Below are 20,825 nucleotides of genomic sequence, written 5' to 3'. Positions count from 1 at the left end.
ATAATTACGTTGTTTCGGTATTTTGACGAGAAAACGCAGGAAACATCCGTTGTATCATTTTAGATAGATTGTATATTTTGTATCTGTAGAATTGAAATCAAAGCTATGTATATGTTGTCTCCATTCTTTTCTTATCGGATTGTTGATCCCAATGCGAATGCGTCACTTAAATTTTATAAAAGACAATTAAGAACATCAAAAATAAAGTGATACGTAAATATTTCACAGTGCAATATATTATGTAATTAATAATAATTATATATTTATGAAAAAATAATTACATCAGATTTAATAATAGCAATTGTTTTGAATGTACATAATATGAATAAATGATTACATCATAATAGTAATAATCACAATTGTTTTATTTCCCATTTGTTGCAACCCTAGCATATTTTCATGTAGCAGCAGAAGTACCTACACTGGCGGCGCGGCGGCATCGTGCGACATCAAAGGCATTGCCTTACTAGGTAAGTTTATAATGACTCATTTCTTTTATTATATAATTTACGTTTTACTTTTACAGAATCCGATTCAATGGATTATGAAGACGAGTCACACAACGCCATACGATAGTGATGATGAATGAACATTTCAATAAATGCATGCGTGTTTTTTTATGTTGTTTTGTAATTGTTAATTGTTTCTTAAATAAAGAAATAAACTAAATATTTAAATGATGATTTGTTATTTGCAACACAACTTTATATTTGAGATTCTTTACAAATGTATATTTAGTTTTGTATCATCAAATTTATAAATTTTATTCCATAGTTTTCAAAATTAAATGTAAATGACCATAAAAACATTAATAAAGTAAATCATTGATGTAAGGTCAGGGAACGTAATACATATATACATCTGACCATGTAGAAGCTAAGTCTTGTTGACTGCTGAAGTCTGTAAAGTTTTGTTGTCTGCTGAAGTCTGTACGCAATGAAAATGTCTGCCGTTTCGAAAATAAGTTTTTAAGACCCTAATAAATAAAATATATGAATGGCAGATCTGGTCAAATACTTTCAAAATTGTATTTTTTTCAGCACTTTCATAAGTGTCTGCCAGAATGTTATCCGCGTGATAATGGTCTGCCATTGTTATTTTCCGATAGTAATAATAATCTATTTTCAAATATCAAAATGGCGGACGTGGTCAAATGGTTTCAAAGTTCGCCAAAAATTTCCACCTGTCTTACCTAAGCGCGCGCCCCGTCCACCACTCTGGGCTTAGTGACTCCTCATCTCATGTATAGTAGGTATAGGGGAATCAACACACAAAAATCCAGGTCTGGTCAAATACATACAGGTAGCTTTGCGCTAGCTCTCTAGCTATTACTTCTTATGGAGAGAAAACGTAAACATGTACCACGGGCGAAGCCGGGGCGGACCGCTAGTAAATAATAAAATAATAAATAGTGTATTAGATTTGTTATTGTATCTTGTATACCTACGAATAATTATTCTTACGTCTTGTTGGGAAATGTTCAAATACCTACCTATTGAAATAATTTACTGTTACAAATCATTAGTGTTATTAGTTTTGAGTGAATAGGCATGGATCAGAAATTCAGAATATAATATGCTACTAACTACTCAAATACATACATGTTTACACAACAAACACCACTGACCTCTATAACTATAAGTTATAGAGGTCAGTGACCGTCAGTGACAAACACTATGGATACCTACGCTCGCGAATGCAAATTCGGTGATTTACTAATTATTGATACCTAGTCATTGAATTCGTTTTGAAATAGCCTGTACTTTGTAATTTTTAGTGTTATAGACATTTATAAAATGTGGTGCTCATTTTTTTTTGTAATAAATTATCCTGCTACGCTATTGTATTTTCGTTGTTTTATTTCAAGTGAACACCCATACAATTTTGTCACGAGCCGCCTCTGGCCTCTGGGTGAAATCAACCAGTCAAATGATTTTTGTTCTAATTGTATTTTGGTAGTAGTTTGTTTAGAATTTACATTACCATTGTTTAATTTTTATTTTGTATTTGCAGTAAAATAAAAAGATGAAAAACTTCATTAGGTATATTGTACGACACCTCACTCTGAATCGCGCTAGCGAAATTTTTTCGTTACAGAGCACATATACAACTTTCGGACAATCTTCATTGAGGCCGGCCGGCAAATCGAGTATGTCGAGAAACTTCACTTATTCGATGGAGGTATTCTACCTTCCTTCCTCCACAGTTGTGGGACCCCGACGTGCATTGAACATGCAGCTTTCTGATACTAGTAGCTAAAATCAAAACCACAGATATGTCTGTGATCAAAACCATAATAATATTTTTACCTATTATTTTACTAAAAGTCGAGTGCATCGAAATCGTAAATATGTTTTTCACCTTCCTGGTTTTTTTTCCATAGTAAATAGTGTTTTTGATTTGTTGTTGTATGAATAATTATTCTTACTTGTTGGTTATGAAATGTATATTGAAATAATTTACTTTTACAAATCATTAGTGATATTAGTTTTGAGTGAAAATGCTTGGATCAGCATAATATCATATTTGCTACTTCAAATACATGTTTTGATAAAAAAAAAACAATAGTGTAATGTAGGTAATAAAATAAAACTGCGTTTTATTGTAGGTAATCAATTTTGACATTATTTATTTCCCAAAATTACAATAAAATAGTTTACGCCAACAAATATAACTTTTATTTTTATAACAATCCTACTTCCTACTAATGCGAAAGTTTGTGAGGATGTGTATGTGTGTGTTTCACGCAAATACTACTGAACCGATTACAATGAAATTTAGCACACATATAGAACGTAACTTGGACACATTGAATAGGTTTTATCCCGGAAACCCCACGGGAACGGGAACTATACGGGTTTTTTTTTGAAAATGCGGGCGGAAAGCTAATCGTTCATAATAATATAAACCGTAGCAGGTGGCGTTTTGAAGTTTTGTCTACCCATACAGAAAAATGAAAACCACAGGAGATTGCCCAAGTGACTATGGCACTTGGTATCGCAATCAAACTTATTGTGTCAAGATGAAATATAGCTCAATTTAAAGCTTGATGTTAGTACTTTTAGATATGATTAAAGTTTTTATGTAAATAAGCCGCAGTTCGCGACAATAAAAATAAAACAATAGTTTTATTCAACACTTCAAAAAACTACTTAATCGAGTTTAAACTAACGATGAACGTTAAGTTTTACATTTATTACATAGGTAATATTTTAATTTACAAGACAAATGTGAAAAGTAAATCGTAATTTAAACATTATTTCAAAATAACATCGAACAATGCGTCGAACACATTCATTTGACATTTCAAATAGAAACTATGACATATGACGTTTGCAAGAGAGATAGATATAGGTATGTGTCAAAACAAAACTTTTACTTTTATTTCTATTTATTCGGTATAATTACAACTTAATAGTGATAAATATGATCATTATAAATACAAATAGGAATTAACAATATCACGAACACGTGACACAACTAGTATTTTACCGATTCCATACGTAGTCATACATGTTTCAAAAGAAAAACTTTTACTTTTACTATTATTTCAATTTATCCGGTTTAATTAAGACTTAATATTGATACATATGATCATTATAAATACAAATAGGAATTAACAATATAACGAATACGTGGCACAACTAAAATTTTACCGATACCACCCGTGGTCATTCTCCTTTGTGGGTCATTTGTAACAGGATGGCGGTTCTACAGCGAAAAAAGAAAAATGATGGTCAGAACGCTGATACCGGATACCTTAAGATACTGTAATATAAAATATTACTAGATTAGATAAAATATTATAGGTAGTATATTAGTCTGTGGTAGTATCTTCACCGTGTGTGACGCGCTTTACATTCACGCCATCTAGAGTTAAATCTTTATCATTTTTGTATACGTCTGTGTGTGTAAACGACCCTGTATGCAATGACAGATGTTAAAACGCATAATTTTACCGAATTGGGTGGATTTTAAGGCAATGATATAACATATTTCAATAAAATATAATATTCAGTAACCGCCATGACTATTCCTAGGTTTGATGACTATTCCAATTACGCAAAAACTCAAATAAACTAGAAATGTAGAATTCAGCGCCATCTAGCGGGATATTGGCTGGGAACAGATCGTTGCAATCACCTTAAACCGTAAATAAGCCCTAGGTATATTTATGTTTCATGTCGCTTTTGGTAATGATTCGGTGGTAAATGGTAAAACTGTTATGACGATTTTAAAGTGCTTCTAGAAGAAGTCTAATTAAATAATTAAATGCTTGAGTTGGTTGACTTGCAACAGTTTCCCATAATGAAATGCCGAAATCTCAAATATAACGGAATATATCTTTGATCCTATTGATATTCAGTTAACAAAATGAGTTGGACATAAACACTAAAGCTAAACAGTCGTGACCGGTAACCACGATGAAACCCATGTTTTACCATATGGCGTGCTGCCAGTTCAATGATGCTCTTTTGTTAATAGTATTTGTATCGATAGGTACATGTCAACAGATTGTATGATATACCTACTTAATAAAAGGATTAAATATATTGTACGACTTTTATCAGCAACAGTAGTAGTAGGTAATATTCAAAGAGACCTGTTACAAAAATTATTTCACCGTTGGGTTTGTACGTGATCCCTGAATGCTATAGGGTTAAGGGTATGTTATTTGTAACAATTGTAACAGAGAAATTATCATTACTTATGAAACTACTCGAGCAATTTTAAAAATTCTTTGAGAAAGCTTCATTCTACCGAATAAATGGGTTATATTTTTTATGGGTGGATTATGTTTTATTATGACAGGATAATTTAAATAAAGTTTTTAGTTTTACTCTTAAGATGGTCGGAGATTGTTGAAATGCAAGCTTTTCTGTTATCTCTTTAAAAATGGCGCCTTAACGACTCGTAATGTTCTGCGTGCAATGTCTCAATTTGCCATTCAAGTCGACAATAAGTTGTACGCAACTATTTCAAAACTATCGTAATATTAATGCCTTTTATGATTTGAAGTTTCTACTCTTGGAAATAAATTGAATAAGGTCTGCGTGATTTGTTATAGAGGTAATTAAATCTAAAAATCTAGACATTATAAATGCTATTAATTCATAACTTAAACTGCGTGAAATAAGTGCTAATATTGGTTAACTCTAACTGTTGAGGGTCAACTTTAACGAAGTTAAATTTGGATATTGGAAATGGCTTCCGTTTTGAAAACATAGAATAACCGATAGGTCAGATTTTTTGAAGTGAAACTTCTTTATCGGGGTTGGAAAAAAATTTAGTGTTACATTTTTTCGTTACGCGTGACATTTTTCCGTTACGCGCCATCTTTTTCTTATCCCTACCACGCGTGATTCGTATTTCTGTAAAGTTGCATATAAGTAGTAAATATTTTTTGAAAAATAAGGTCATAAAGAAGTTTCAATTCTTACGTGTGTACACTAGTATATATGTTATCAATGTTCGAAATCCACTGTGATTCTAAGATCAATGAGAGTGTAAATAGAAGTATTTTTAACTTATATTGAACAAATTGTAATTGTTTTATTGAAGGGTTGTAAAACGTTCCCTATGTCTACCTATTACGCAGAAATTGGAAAGCTTATTGTGTTTTAATAGCATGTTCACGGTCACGTTTTTATAATGAATGAACTCATGTTAGTCCAACTTGAAGTGAAGAAACGTGCGTGCCTCACCTAACACATTAGTTTAGTTAGAAGTGTGATGTAAATTATGTTATCATCGTACAAGGAAACATAGGTAGGAATGAATATAGATATACATCTCAATTCAGAGCTACCCATATTTTTATATAAAATAAAAAATCTATAGTTCGACTATTCGTTTCCCGTCAATTTTATGAAAATATCGAACCGATGTTATAATGAATCTTTTCTCAATATTATGATCCTTAAAAAGATATCTAAAAGCACAGACTAATAATAATATACCTACTACGTATACAACTAAAAGCAATTACCTATGTTTATTAAAAAATGGTTGCAAATGTTGTTGAGAACATCATTGTCACAAATTAAATTATGTTTCGCAATTATTATATTATAATATTATTTATTGTTTGCTCATATTATTTTGCATGGATTTTTTTTGATATAGGTATTAATTGTAAATACCAGGAGACCGAGAGAGGAAAAGGCTAGGTAAGTATTTAATAATTACCTACCTACTTTGTTTTAAATATTGTAATTGAGGATTGAGGACGTAAATACCTACCTACTGATTTCATTTAAAATTTTGTAAGCAACATTATGAGAATAATATACATTCTATAACGACAGATCACAGAATATTGATTAAGATTCCAGTAAAAGTAAAATACCACCTGATTTATAGCAAATAACGACTGCTATGAATAAAATTAAAAGTTACAATTAAATGACATCATTCATAACACAAGACCTTTAACTATCCTGTCTAAGTACATAAATAAAACATGGCTAGATCATTCAATAACATGCGGATAAAAACATTTCAAGAAAAAAATCAAAACCAGTTATCGTATGGAGCTTCACAAAAAATCTGTTCAAAGTTCAATATTCAAGTCTCAAGATTATACGTGCCTAATATTTAGATAATTGGATACTTGTGCCAATTGCTGAGTTTTTGCGCTCATCTGTCATTGGAGAACAATCCATCGCATGAATGTGGAATAGTTAGATGGAGCGTAGAGGTATCTCTGTGTGTATACGATGCCGAATATCGAGGCCGGGGTCCGTACCGCCATACTGCGATGAATGTGCTTGGACTGACCCTGCTTGATACTTGAGGGTGAGCTTTTGCTTCATAATGTGTAAAATGGTGAAATGTTGCTCTTTTTTTCTGTTTAAAGAAAAATTAAATCTAAATTAAACATTGAATATTTAAATAAAATATTTAGTAGGTGCAAAAAACACAAGGCTGAATAAAGAGCAATACATATTAATCCTTCCTGTCTTATTTCCGTGACTCATATTCAAAATGTTTTATTTAGATCAGAAAAAAACAATTGAAGAATACAACATTAAACTATAATATTCACCAAATAATAAGTGGAAAGATCCTTTAAGTAAGTGTTAAAAATAATATAAAGTATCAAAATGTTGAATCGCAGTTTCAAGTAAGTAAAGGTAAGCTCGGCGCGGGCGCAGCGTGTGACGTGTCTCCACTTCTCTTCCTCTAGTAAACCGCGGACAGTTGCGCGAACTTGACGTGTGCTCGGAACATACGACCGATAAAACTAATTACTGCTAATTGGTGTTACATTACGCAGTGTGGAATTGATTTTAAAATTCACGAGATTTACGTCTATCAAACACGCGCCCGAAGCTCAAAATCGTTTGCGAGGACAGTGAAGTTTCGTTTTCAGTGCACTTTATTACTTTTGGTAAAATTTTGTGAATTTTGGAAGTTCGCGTGCTAACGGACGGATTGGTAAGTGGTTGTTGCGTTATAATTGCCATAACTCAGGAGATTTCGGCTGTCGAATCGGTGTTGCATGTAAACGAGTGAAGTAAATTACTAATAAAAAGTTATTGCGAAATAAAAGTAAGGCGATGTTCACTTTCCTTAAGATAACTTGTTTGCGAAAAAGGTTGACAGCTTTGTGTACGTAAGTGAAATTGTATTGGAGTAGAATGAAGCTTAAAGGCTTAAAAGTAAGGTGTAAAAATAGCCCACAGCGCGTTGACCTCTTCACCTCAGATTTTCACAGCAATGGCGGTATATGAGTAACTGTATCGAAGCCTTATCCAACGCCTAAGCGTATTTTGAATAGTAACGCACCTTGCCTTGTAAGGTGTATGGGATTGAACGCTTTATATATATTTTGGATTAATAAATTATACCTAACTGTTTTACTGCTTTATCTTGGATAAACGTCTCGTTTATCTACCCGCTAAGATGTAATTATTTGTATCGTTTGAATCATAAATGTAAGCAGGGGCTGTCAACTTTTTTGTGATATAGAATATTTTGTTTTGTTGATGTTTGTCTTTAATGTCAATAACAGCTTTCATAAGTTAAAAAAAAACAAAGTTAAAAAAAAAACAATTTAGGTACCTACCTACCTCTAGGTAATTTATTTTAGCAACTATTTAATTTACTTCTTATAAGGATTTAATGGGCCTAATAATTATCAGTATCGCACCTGAATTCAAATTAAAATATCCATGGTAAGGTAGTTCAAATGTCTGTTTTTCAAGCGCCGCGCGCGGCCGTTTCAGTACGTAAATGAAGCAGAGGGTCTGCATAAAGTAATTATCCACTTGTACGTACACATTTCATACGTACGTATTTAAACATGTACAATGTACATGTATAGAAGCTTTTTCCTTTCACTACAAAAATAATTAGTAGTAATACCTAATTAGTTAGTTATGACCAAAGTCAATCGGAGATGCTGAAATGAATTAGGTACCTATGTACTTACAAGTTACATTATAACATCTGAATTAGGTATGTGTAAGTGAAGGAAAATCTTATTTATATGTATCACAAAGAAATATATACCTAAATAAGATTTTCCTTCACACAAAGAAATCACAATCCGATAAGATCTTATCGCTCTGGAAAACATAAGTACCTACATATTATGATTTGGTAGGCACATAAACAATATAGGTATACCTAATCTAAACTACCTATTAGCTATATAGTATAGTATCAGAGATTCAAATTGTAAATCTTTATACAGGGTGTCTCATAAGTACCCAATGATTTCATGATGCAAAAAATTTAACTAATTATTGGTTTTAAAATATAATATTGACAAATTTAATAGAAAACAAAAGGAATTTTTATTTTTTGAAGATTACATCGTTGAGATGGCGTCCATTACGATGCCGACATTCTTCGAGTCTTTGGTGGAAGTTTCTGAAAACTTTCTGAAGAAGAGGTCTATCTACGGACGCAATTTTTTCTCCGATGTTGGTCTTCAAGTCGTTCAAAGTTTGCGAAGAATTTTCATACACATTTGACTTAAGATACCCCCATAAAAAAATCGGGTGTCGTCAAATCCGGGCTTCTGGGGAGCCATTCAATGTCACCCCTTCTTGAAATGACTTTTTCGGGAAACAATTGGTGTAGGGCTTCAGTTGAGTGGTTAGTTGTATAGGATTTGGCTCCATCCTGTTGGAACCATGTCCTGACATTATAATGCTCACATTCTTGAAGCTCTGGCTCGAAAAAGTTGCGTAGCATGGCCACCTAATGCTTATTTGAGGTTGACGTCGCACCGAACTTGCCACCAACTCAATGTTTTCATCCGTTCTTACACTTCTTGGGCGCCCAGATTTCTTGCTTCCTGTTGTGTTTCCGGTAGTGTTGAAACTCCGGATCCATGAGAGTATGGTAGAGTTGCTGGGCGTTTCATCAATATGCCTCAATCGATAATTGAGACGATACAGGCGCCGTCGATTTATTGTTTTGAAAATAGGCGCGAACGCAAAAACCGCGTTGCTCTCCCGTGAACGACATGGCGGCAACTAAAAATCCTTGGAACGCGCTAGCTAATGCCGCACTCACCGCTCCCATCAGTTGCGCCGGCTAGTCTAGACACGCTTTTGAAATCGTTGGGTACTTATGAGACACCCTGTATTAGGTATTTATTAATATACCTATTGGTTTACCTATAATTTGAAATTATTCTTAAATGAATTACAAAATGCGAACCTAAATCACGAAATTTTGTAAATTTATACAACCTGTTTTTAAAGGTTATTTTGAATTGGGTAAAGTTAAGTATTTTTCTTAACTCGACGAACGTTTATGTACCTACGTATTTTTTTAATTGTTTAACTTAAAAAATAAATCAATTTATAAGCATTACCGAAAAGTAAAAGCATTAAATTCTATTTTTTACTAGCCGCTCCGCGCGGTTTCACCCCCGTGCTCCTCTCCTGTTGGTCGTAGCGTGATGATATATAGCCTTCCTCGATAAATGAGCTATCTAACACCGAAAGAATTTTTCAAATCGGACCAGTAGTTCCCGAGATTAGCGCGTTCAAACAAACAAACTCTTCAGCTTTATAATATTAGTATAGATTGAGATTCCGACAGGAAGTCGGTATGTAGGTACTTAAAATGTTTTACTTTGTCTCGTTCTGTCTTTTTTAAGGATTTAAACAAAACATATTGCAATTTAATTCGAGCATAAAATATTAACAATAAACAAACAAAAAAACAACATTAAAATCTGTTAAAAAGTAGAGATTTCTGGACATATTAATACTTAGATCTTTAGATGCATCTTAACATAACAATTTATAATAATAAAACTTACTAAGTACTGATTCTTTCATTTTTAGGGTTCCGTAGCCAAAATGGCAAAAACGGAACCCTTATAGTTTCGTCATGTCCGTCTGTCCGTCTGTCCGTCTGTCCGTCTGTCACAGCCGATTTACTCGGAAACTATAAGTACTACAGTGATGAAATTTGATGGGAATATGTGTTGTATGAACCGCTACAAAAATATGACACTAAATAGTAAAAAAAAGAATTGGGGGTGGGGCCCCCCATACATGTAACTGAGGGATGAAATTTTTTTTTTCGATGTACATACCCGTGTGGGGTATCAATGGAAAGGTCTTTTAAAATGATATAAAGTTTTCTAAAAAACATTTTTCTTAAAGTGAACGGTTTTTGAGATATCAGCTCTCAAAGTCGTAAAAAGTATGTCCCCCCCCCTCTATTTTTATAACTACGGGGTATAAAATTCTAAAAAAAATAGAGGTGATGCATGCTAATTAACTCTTTCAACGATTTTTGGTTTGATCAAAGTATCTCTTATAGTTTTTGAGATAGGTTGATTTAACTGTAATTTATTATATTTGCTGCTACGGAACCCTTTGTGCGCGAGCCCGACTCGCACTTGGCCGGTTTTATATTACTTAGAAATTGTGTGGCAGATTTCTCGTGACGATTTTTTTTTAATTTGTTATTTCGACCCATTACAAAAAATTAGTACAATTAAATTATAAATAATTTAATATTCTGTCCCATAGGTCAAATCGATAAAATGGCTCATTTATAATTCAAAAACAACCTTTTAATCTCTTTTATGATAATGTACTGAGGACATCAATAAATTGCCAAAGTGGTAAAATGTGACGTCATTTACATAAGAACTTCGTTATATAAAACACAATATTTTCATGCATACCTATGTTGTATAATAAAAAAACCTATGATTAGTTTGACAGTGAGAATGATTTACGAAGGCACAGATAATATTTATTGAAGTATTCATTAATGAGGTGTTACGAAAGTATAAATCATCAACAATGTTATAACATTGTTCTTTTATTTATAAACAATTATTCTTAACAAACAATGATACATTTTAAAGATGAGTCGTAAGGTTATGCAGGTGGAATTAAATGTTTTGATATCATAAAGATGCAACAAAATAAAATGCTTTTTACGTTCGTATCATTATTATTAAATATTTTATGCCAATTTCATTTTAAAGTGAAACTTTTATTACATCGCCTCAAACTGTTTGGTCTGTGTAGCGCATGTCGCGTGTATCGCCGACCGTCACGCGACATGCGCTACACAAAGCAGTGTTCGGAACCGTTCGAACAGTTTCACTTTTACCGTGATTTCATAAAACCACACAACATTTTTTTTTATAAAGATTTCAAAAGGCATGTAAATTTGTAAAATATCTTCTAAAAATATAGAACTACTAAACTCTCCCTTTATTTTACCTGGTTTATATTTTTAATGTTTGAGTTCAAGTCAATTCAATATTTATTTCTATTTTACTTATTAGTATAATTCTACATATTTTGAAAATAAATGCAGGAAAACATATTTTATACCTCCTAAAATCTTAGTTAGATTTTATGAGGAATAAAATATGTTCATGTTGTATTTGAAAGTGATATGTATTACGAATGCGCTAGTCGTATACAAAAGACGTCAACGCTTGAATGTAGAAAGTCCATTTCAAAATAAATTAGTTTTCTCATTTCATTGTCATGTTCCTTGAAATTCTTATAATATCGATTAATATTTATAATATTTAAAGCCGAGGCTATTTATACTAATATTGCTAATATTTTAAGGGTTTTTTAACGCGCTAATCTCAGGAACCACCTGTCCGATTTGAAATTTTTTATTATGATCTGTTATAATATAGTCTATTTATCGAGGAAGGCTTAGGCTGTAGGTATATCATCACTCTTATACCAATTGTAGCGGAGCAATGTTGGTAAAACCGCAGGGCATAGCTGGTACCTAATATTGGTGATGGAAATTTTCCCCTCTATCTAATATAAGAGTGGCTTTAATTCGTCTAACTTGCTTTAAACGTAGCTTTCTCACATTAATATTATAAAACATTACAGCCTGAGGCAAACGCTACTCGATGATTAGTTGATGACTTTCTAAAGTTCGTTAGGCCTGTTATTTTTATGATGATATATATATATATATCTCTGTGGATTGTGATATAATAGTTTTTTTGTAAGCCTCACTCTTCTATGGGACATGCAGCTGGAGTTTTCCAGCGTTTTACCTGTGGTTTTACTCAAGAGTTTTATTCATAGAAGAAGCAAATGTCTGTTACAATTTTTCTTCTTAGATTGCACCGACAATGAACACAAGCTTTCAATTGCTGTCGGTTTAGAATAGAAATAAACTTGTCCTCTGAAACAATGCATAGATACATTTAAACAAAATACTTAATCAACAATTTAAATGAGTAAATATTAATTTGCTAACCTAGCCACGTCTTTCTAAACGAATTTTAAATTTTTATATGTAGATACTTATTCTGTTCTCTGTAAGTATCTATAAAAAACAATTACATAAACACCAATGAGACCACTGGAGACCACCCATTCGGTTCTGATTTGTAAGATGTATTTTGTTTCGTACAACGTTTTTACAAAACAATAACTTACATGTTTATCGTAACTACGATGCTTTCATATCGTTATTTGGTCCTTATGACACATGACCGACACTGCTAACCCTTTTTATTGTATTATTACAATTTTGGCTTCATAAATAGCATATTGCATGCAATTGTAGCATTATCAAGAAAAATTGACTATCGCGAGAGGATATGGGTGCAAAAATATTATGTCAATGGGTGTATAATAATGTAAGCACAAATAATGCGATTAATTACCTACTTTTTCCAGTCGTAATTTTACAAATAAATAAAATAAATAAATAAATAATATTTATTTATTATATTTATGTCACGGATGAATTCTACCCATACCCGTGGGCCGTGGCCCTGTCGTTGATGCGGCTTGACGGAACACAGTGGGGTTTTGGTCAGTAGGAATCCGACATAACCCACGGCCCCTTCCCTGGAGGCCGTGGGTATCTAATATCTATGCAAGATATCCCCACTAAAAAAAGGTACTTATATTTATGACAAGTTAAATCAGTTTTAACAAAATAAAATACTGCGTTTCGTTTAGAAATTCAGTCTAGCCGAAATATACTTTTCTATTCAACCACACTGTCGCAATTAATATTATGTTTTGCGGTTGAAAGCTTAGACAAAATGTCATAAGCATGTTGTAATTAAGTAAAAATAGTAAAAGTTGAAATCTATCTCTCGACCTTGGAAAGTTATTATTTGTAGACTATGATTGATGCTTGGCTTTAAATATTTTTCACTATAGCGACAACTCATCCATTGACCTACTGTAGGAATTTTATCAATATTTCTCTGATAATAAAATATTCGAAGCAAAAAAACTCTTATATGTGTTACTTTGTAGGTCTAGGTAAACATAAAGGTAACAGGAAACTTATAGGTAAAGATTAAAAAATAAAGGGTCGATGTCAGTATTAAATTTTATATTTATTAAGGAAATTATATATTTGCTTTTAAATTTGTGTCATTGCTTTGCAAATAAATAAGCCTCCAAAAGAAACTAAATGAGGACTAAAATATCCGATTCGCTTACATTGTTTATGTCTCTTGTTGGGATTTGTTTATGGTCTTGATTCAATGGAAGCCAAGCTCAGCCCTCAGGTGACTGCTCTTCATCTCTAAATATAGAAACATTCTTCCATTCTATTATTGTGGTTGGAGGCTTTTACCTACACTAATTTAATATAGAGCAAAGATTTGTATGTAGGTAAGGAATAAGCTTAAAAACATCTCAATCGATGTTGAAAATACTTTACCTTTAGAAAGGTAGATTTTTGTAGAGTAACATTTCCTCGTATTTGATAGTATTTGATAATTTCATATACTTTATAAAGAACTCAACTTTTTGAAGGAAAAATTATATTGTTCTTTGAGTTGCGTCTTTACAATTTATCATTTACGACATTGCTACGTCGTCTCTAATCTTTTGCCAAAATCTCACAAAAAAAATTGAGTTAACTGACTTGCGCACTCGCTAAATATGAATTGACTAATGGTTTTCTTGATCCCAAAACCAAGCATTACTCAATTGTTTAAATACTTTTAAAAGCAATCGCTTCGTTAAAATCTGTCACTCGGTTGCTAAATAAGTTTCTCCTATAGGGAACTAAAATTGCACTTAGTTTTAAGATAATTAGAATTAAGTAACGAAATTTCTTATAAAATAAGATCCTATTGATTCTTCTTAATCAATACTACCTATTAATTAGAACGAATTTAATATCCCTATGAAACATGCTATATTTACTACTATAGCTTTCCGCCCGCGGCTTCGCCCGCTTTGTCTAAAACATAATAAATTATATACTAAAACCTTCCTCTTGAATCACTCTAAAAAAAAACCGCATCAAAATCCGTTGCGTAGTTTTAAAGATTTAAGCATACATAGGGACAGAGAAAGCGAGTTTGTTTAATACTATGTAACTAGTGAAGAATCATATTCGTAGATAAATTAAGACGTAGGTAAAACCTTTAATAACTTAATTTGACATTCAAGAAATGCGCATCAGATATATTTTAATTAAATACACATCACGGAACATTATAAACCCATTTTCACCTAATCCGGTACTGCGTGCGGATACATGCATGCGTTTTGAATACTAAATCAATAATGATTTCATTCGTCCGGTAAGTATTTTCTAATTTGAAATAAGCAAAATCAGACACAAATTTTACGGTCTCTTTATTTAAAACTAGCGGTCCGCCCCGGCTTCGCCCGTGTATATATATTTCGCAATAAAAGGTAGCCTATGTTCTTTCTCAGGGTCTAAAGATTGTCTGTGCCAAATTTCATCAAAATCGGTCCAGTAGTTTATGCGTGAAAACCATAGATACATACAAACCTTTCCTCTTTATAATATTAGTATAGATTAATGAAGAATTGATATTAATACCATAATATACAATTCTCTTTATACTATGTTAATACTGCGTTGTATACCTTACTAGCTGGCCGACCAAATGTTTGACAAAAAAGTTTTTAATTAAGGCAAAGCATAAGATAAGGTTTGATAAGCCATCCGTCCATTATAAATCCCTGCGTGTAATAAACCGTCTTTAAACAATCCTAAAATAAGATTATCAAATCTCAAACACTATATTGCTTGCAAAATTTTTATGCATTTTTTTCAATTAGGTAGAAAATGAGCTCATCTCATTTTAATATAAAAAGGTCACTGCTGATACGTTGCAGAAACTCTTTCGAAATCTTTGAACTAAATGCATAAAGCGCACGTAGGTATATTGAATATTCTTATCACAAATAGTTACGTAAATAGGTTAATCCAATAATTTTAATTAATTGTTTACTACCTATATTTCGATCAATTTTCCATGAGGAAATAAGGTTGCGGAAATAATTTTTTTGGTAAATATTTTAATTTTTGCATAATTTATATCACATCACGAATAATACAGGGTGTCCAGCAGCAGATTTCAATGTTTGAACGCTTCTAGTTTTAAAACGCGACGTGCGAGGGGGACGCGGGGGGTGTCATTCAGCGCGTGAGTTCTGCGGATTTTTTAGTCGCCATTAGTGTTGCCGAACTATCGATAGTTTGACTATCGATAGTTGACCTTGAAAATAAGTCAGAATATCGATAGCACTATCGATAGTATCGATATTATCGATACTATCGATAGCGTTAATCATGGAATACTATTGATGAACTGCAATAGTATCGATAAAATCGATAGTATTGATTGCCAATAGTTGCTATACTATCGATACTGTCGATAGTATCGATACTATTGCTACTGAATATTGCAACTACAATCGATACTATCGATAGTACTGATACTATCGATAGTTTTGAGCTATCGATAGTAGTAAATTGTGCAATAGTATTGTTCACGATTTCTTGGTATAATGGGTCAGTCAATGGGCTTATTGGATTACGAATTAACGAACTAAAAAAAATGGATTGTACAAAGCGCCAATAGATAACTTGAAAAGTATTATAACCAAACATCTAGTTCTCTGTCATCCACTATAATATTATTGATAAAGCAATACTATCGAGAAAAAGGTCACTATCGATGGGACGATATTATCGATAGTATCGACACTATCGATAGTATCGATAGTTCGTTCGATATTGAGCTTCGATAGTATCGACACTATCGATAGTATCGATAGTTCGTTCGATATTGAGCTTCGATAGTATCGATACTATCGATGGTATTGCTATGTGTCGATAGTATTTACGCCTAAAGGACTATCGATACTATCGATAGTATCGACACTATCGATAGTATCGATAGTGCTATCGATACTATTGCTTTTCCCCAACTATCGATAGTTAATCGATAGACTATCGATAGTGGACTATCGAGCGGCAACACTAGTCGCCATGGAGCAGTGGAGCGGAGAGCATCGCGCTTATGCTATTGAGGCATACTTTTCGGGTGATTTCACTGGCAAAAACACGCCATCGGTTTAATAACCATTATCAAATTCATCGTTTAAGAGATGGACCTTCGATAAATTTGATACAGTCGTGGCTAGCAAGGTTTAGGGCTACAGGTTCAGTCATTAATAACCCTAGGCCGGGACCAGCACCATCAGTATCCACGATAGAAAACATTAAACTTGTTATGAATTCTGTAATTGAAAATCCTCGTTTATCACTTCGCACACGTTCGTCGATATTGGGAATTCCTAAATCGTTTTTCAGGTCATTATGTGAAAAAAGGTTAAGCTCCATCCATACTAAATTCAGATTATTCAATATTTGCTACGGCTCATACTGCTAATGTGTCAATGAATTCAGTGCGGCAGTTATTTCCTGAAAAGCACATATCCCGAAACGGCACCATCCCGTGGCCACCCAGGTCACCAGACCTAAGTCCATGTGACTTTTTCTTGTAGGGCTATCTAAAAACTGTGGTTTACCAATCAAATCCAACAACCATAAGACAACTGAAGGAAAATATCCGGGCTGAAATAAACAGAATTCCCAGTTCCCTTTGCAAACAAGTTTTTCTCAACATGCGGAATAGATTGAGGAGTGGGTGAGAGTAGAAGGGCGGCATTTGGAAAATGTAATTTTCAGGAGATAAAATCCGCACTCGTCTTCTTTTGACTTTAATAAAAATATTTTGTTTAGAAATAATACTTCTTTTTTTACAAGCCCTCAAACATTGAAATCTGCCACTGGACACCCTGTATTATGTTAACAGCTGTATTTGTCGCAGAATTTATGGCTATATTTGTTAGACTTCATATTTATTTCATTTTTAATATCTTAGATGTGAATCTACTCTGCTAACCTATTAAAAATACCTTTCAATTTATATGCATGTTGGCTGCATTGAAATAAATTCAATACAACACATATACTACTACCCATTCAGAACTACATTTTAACTACAAACCATTAACTTTTTTAGCTTTTTTACAACAATTAGTGTAATTAGCAACATTCACAGCTAATATATAGGCTAAAATTAAACTTGTTCAGGTGAAATTATAAAAACTAATTAAGTGCCATATTACCCACTTATTTTGATTAATTAAACTTGAACATTTCTTTCTCTAGAAACATTAATAGTTAAACATAATTAAATAAATATTTATGTATATTTTATGCTCTACATCGTATTCTACATTGTAACAAAAATAAGGTAATGTGTGAGGTCATTTCATTGTCTATTTGGCATCGCGGGCACACAAGATGGACCTTATCTTCGGATTAGTGTATCTCTGTAATCCTTTTGAGATAATAGTGTGATTAAACCATGGTTTAAACAATGTTTGTATCAAAAGGCCATGGAATATTACACGATACACAAACTGTAAACTGTAAGAATATTAGGTACTGCACGGTACACAAACTGCCTTTATTTTATACTTCTTGTTAAACAGTTTTTTTCCTACAGTTATTATTTTTTTTTATTTGTAAGTATTATATTGCTTTATATGTTCAATTTTTTATCTACCATATTTAAATCAGGACTGAATTATATTATTTAAGCAATTAAAACCAAATTTCCTGCCTGTTATAAAAAACATTCAAGGATATAAAATATCATGCCTAATCAACAAAGGTCAAACAATCAATATGTCATAAATTATATACCTAATTAAAATTTTGAAAAATTACATTTTTAAATATAGGTTATAATCGACTTTCACTTTGTCAAGTCTAGTTTAATATAACAAGTAATAACAATATAATAAGACGCTGTTTATAGGTTTTATATACTTATTAATTATTTTTTTTAGATACCTATATATTGTGAAGTTTACGAAACAATCGAAAGTTTAATTGTATATCTTACTGTGCATTTACATTAAACGAACATAGAGCTAGAGCAAGAGCATGTTTTCGTGATCTTAGTGTATTCAAAAACTCGTATTCAGTGTTGTTCAGTATAAAAACATTGCATAGAATTTTTCCGAACGCACCAAGTACAACGAAATAATGCTCTACGCCTGTTTACACTTAAATAATTTGACATAGTGGGGTTAGATTGAGCATTTCGCTTATTTGATGTAAATTAAATTAAATTGATGTAAATTTCATTAAAACCGATATTATAATTAAATGGCAAATGTTATCTCAACATGAACAAAAGCTTTATTACTTCACTTTATGTTAAATTTACTCAAATATTTGTCTCATTTCAGATCTCCTGCCACGTTATTTGGAATCTTAATTGGTAAGTGCGTCAGCGATGGTATTTAAAATATTACATAACTTGGTATTTAGCACACGTATAATTAATTCATTAATAGTTTGTAATATATGCGGATGAATCTAGTTTATTCAAAAGATTTCATCAAGATTGATTGCATTATTGTATTTTGAAGCAGTTCTGATGTTGAACATCTATACATTAATCTATTTTTTATCCGGCCCAGATTGTATCTAAATTATTGTATTTATTAATTCATAGGTTGTTTTCTTAAACTTTGATATTTTGTAACAAGTGTATGCGATCAAGTGAATTTTATTTACTAGTTAAAATAACTTATTTTCCTTAAATAACTTAAATTTGTTGATATTACCTACATTATTTAAAAATGCAATATTTTATTTTATTTGTGATTCATCTAAAGGTATTTTAAATTCATAACATTATATCTTTGTTCAATAATTAAAATAAGGTTTGTCACATTAAATAAAACCAGATTCTAACGGCCAGAAATGATAGTATGTTTTTGTATTATACTTTGTTTATTGCCTTACGTAATGCACTATGTTAATATCAAATTTGCTTCGACAACTGCAATGGTCAGTTCCCACAATAACACATATTATACAACACACCGTTCAAAAAGTTTCAAACGTGTGAAATATAAACACGAGGGAAAGTAGCATGCGTAAGCCAAAATACCTGAATTCTTGATAATAGTTTACAAACGGAACGCAATGTGAACTTTCGATTTCTGAACGTCTAGATACACTTTTCTTTCGCATGTTGACAGCATAGATAAGAAAAAAAAATGCGCGCGAAAATAGATACTTAGGTATGTTGTAAGAATTCTGGAGAAAATTTAATATTTTTGTGAAAGCTCCAAAACTCTATTTAATGTCTAAAGTATGTATGTATTTGAATATTGTGATTAAATTTCAAAGGTTTTAGTATGAGAAGAGGCATATTATACTTAAATTAATAATTCAACTGATATAAAAAAATAAACAGAATAATAATTCATTTAGATACGTGCCTAAGATGTTTAATACCTGTTTTCGTAAGATACATTTTAAGAATGTAATAAGATTAAAAGATAATGAGGAAATTTATGAGAGTGTAAAGTACGTTGATTAACATATTTTAAATTCACGGTCGTATAAAGTGTTTATTTTGTATAACTTATACGAGGACATATGATTCGTATCATATTTACCTATTTTTTATATTTAGGTAATGTCACATATCATTAAGGCACAGATAATAATCGCTTCGTAAATTAAGGTTTTGAGGTGACAAGTCAGTTGTATAAGGCACTTCTTGAAGGTAATATAAATATGTACTACTTAAATATATAGGTTAGGATATGGTTATGAATTATGATATAAACGAAATTGAATATGAATTAAAAGGAAAATTACCTATATGAAAAAATCTATCGACCCCTGGCACCTGATATAAATATAACTACTTATACAATTCTGTAACCACAAAAATTCTCAAAGTGTGAAGTCGTTATTTTCTACAGTTGTACCATTTTGTTATCCTAAGTTTTTGTTTATTAAAAATATTTGTATGTAATGTTGCTCTACAACTTGTAGAGCAACATTACATACAAATATTTTACATAAAGTTGGGGAAATTGTTTGCTCTTGTAGACTACAAGAGCAAACAATTTCCCCAACTTTATGTAAAATTTCCAAATTTACTTTAAAATATGTAAATGGCCGAAAAATTACTGTTTCCGACAAAAGCATTTCATTTTATCACCAGA

The 20,825-nt window shown here is 32.0% G+C and overlaps 1 protein-coding gene across 2 annotated transcripts in view; it reads left to right on the top strand.

Annotated features, from left to right (window-relative positions):
- The first annotated feature begins 7,173 nt into the window (after nucleotides 1-7,173).
- LOC149899165 (uncharacterized) overlaps nucleotides 7,174-20,825 on the top strand; it is a 58,136-nt gene continuing 44,484 nt past the window's right edge. For both annotated transcript variants that reach the window (XM_090114096.1, XM_090114095.1), the window contains exons 1-2: nucleotides 7,174-7,440; nucleotides 19,044-19,075. The gene's annotated coding sequence lies outside the window, so the exon portion shown is untranslated. The remainder of the gene's footprint in view (nucleotides 7,441-19,043; nucleotides 19,076-20,825) is intronic.

The sequence above is a fragment of the Colias eurytheme genome, chromosome 21, assembly GCF_061535395.1.
Source record: "Colias eurytheme isolate Ceu_HAF_F1 chromosome 21, ilColEury1 Martin Lab GWU primary, whole genome shotgun sequence".
NCBI lineage: Eukaryota > Metazoa > Arthropoda > Insecta > Lepidoptera > Pieridae > Colias > Colias eurytheme.
This window is presented reverse-complemented; position numbering and strand designations above follow the sequence as displayed.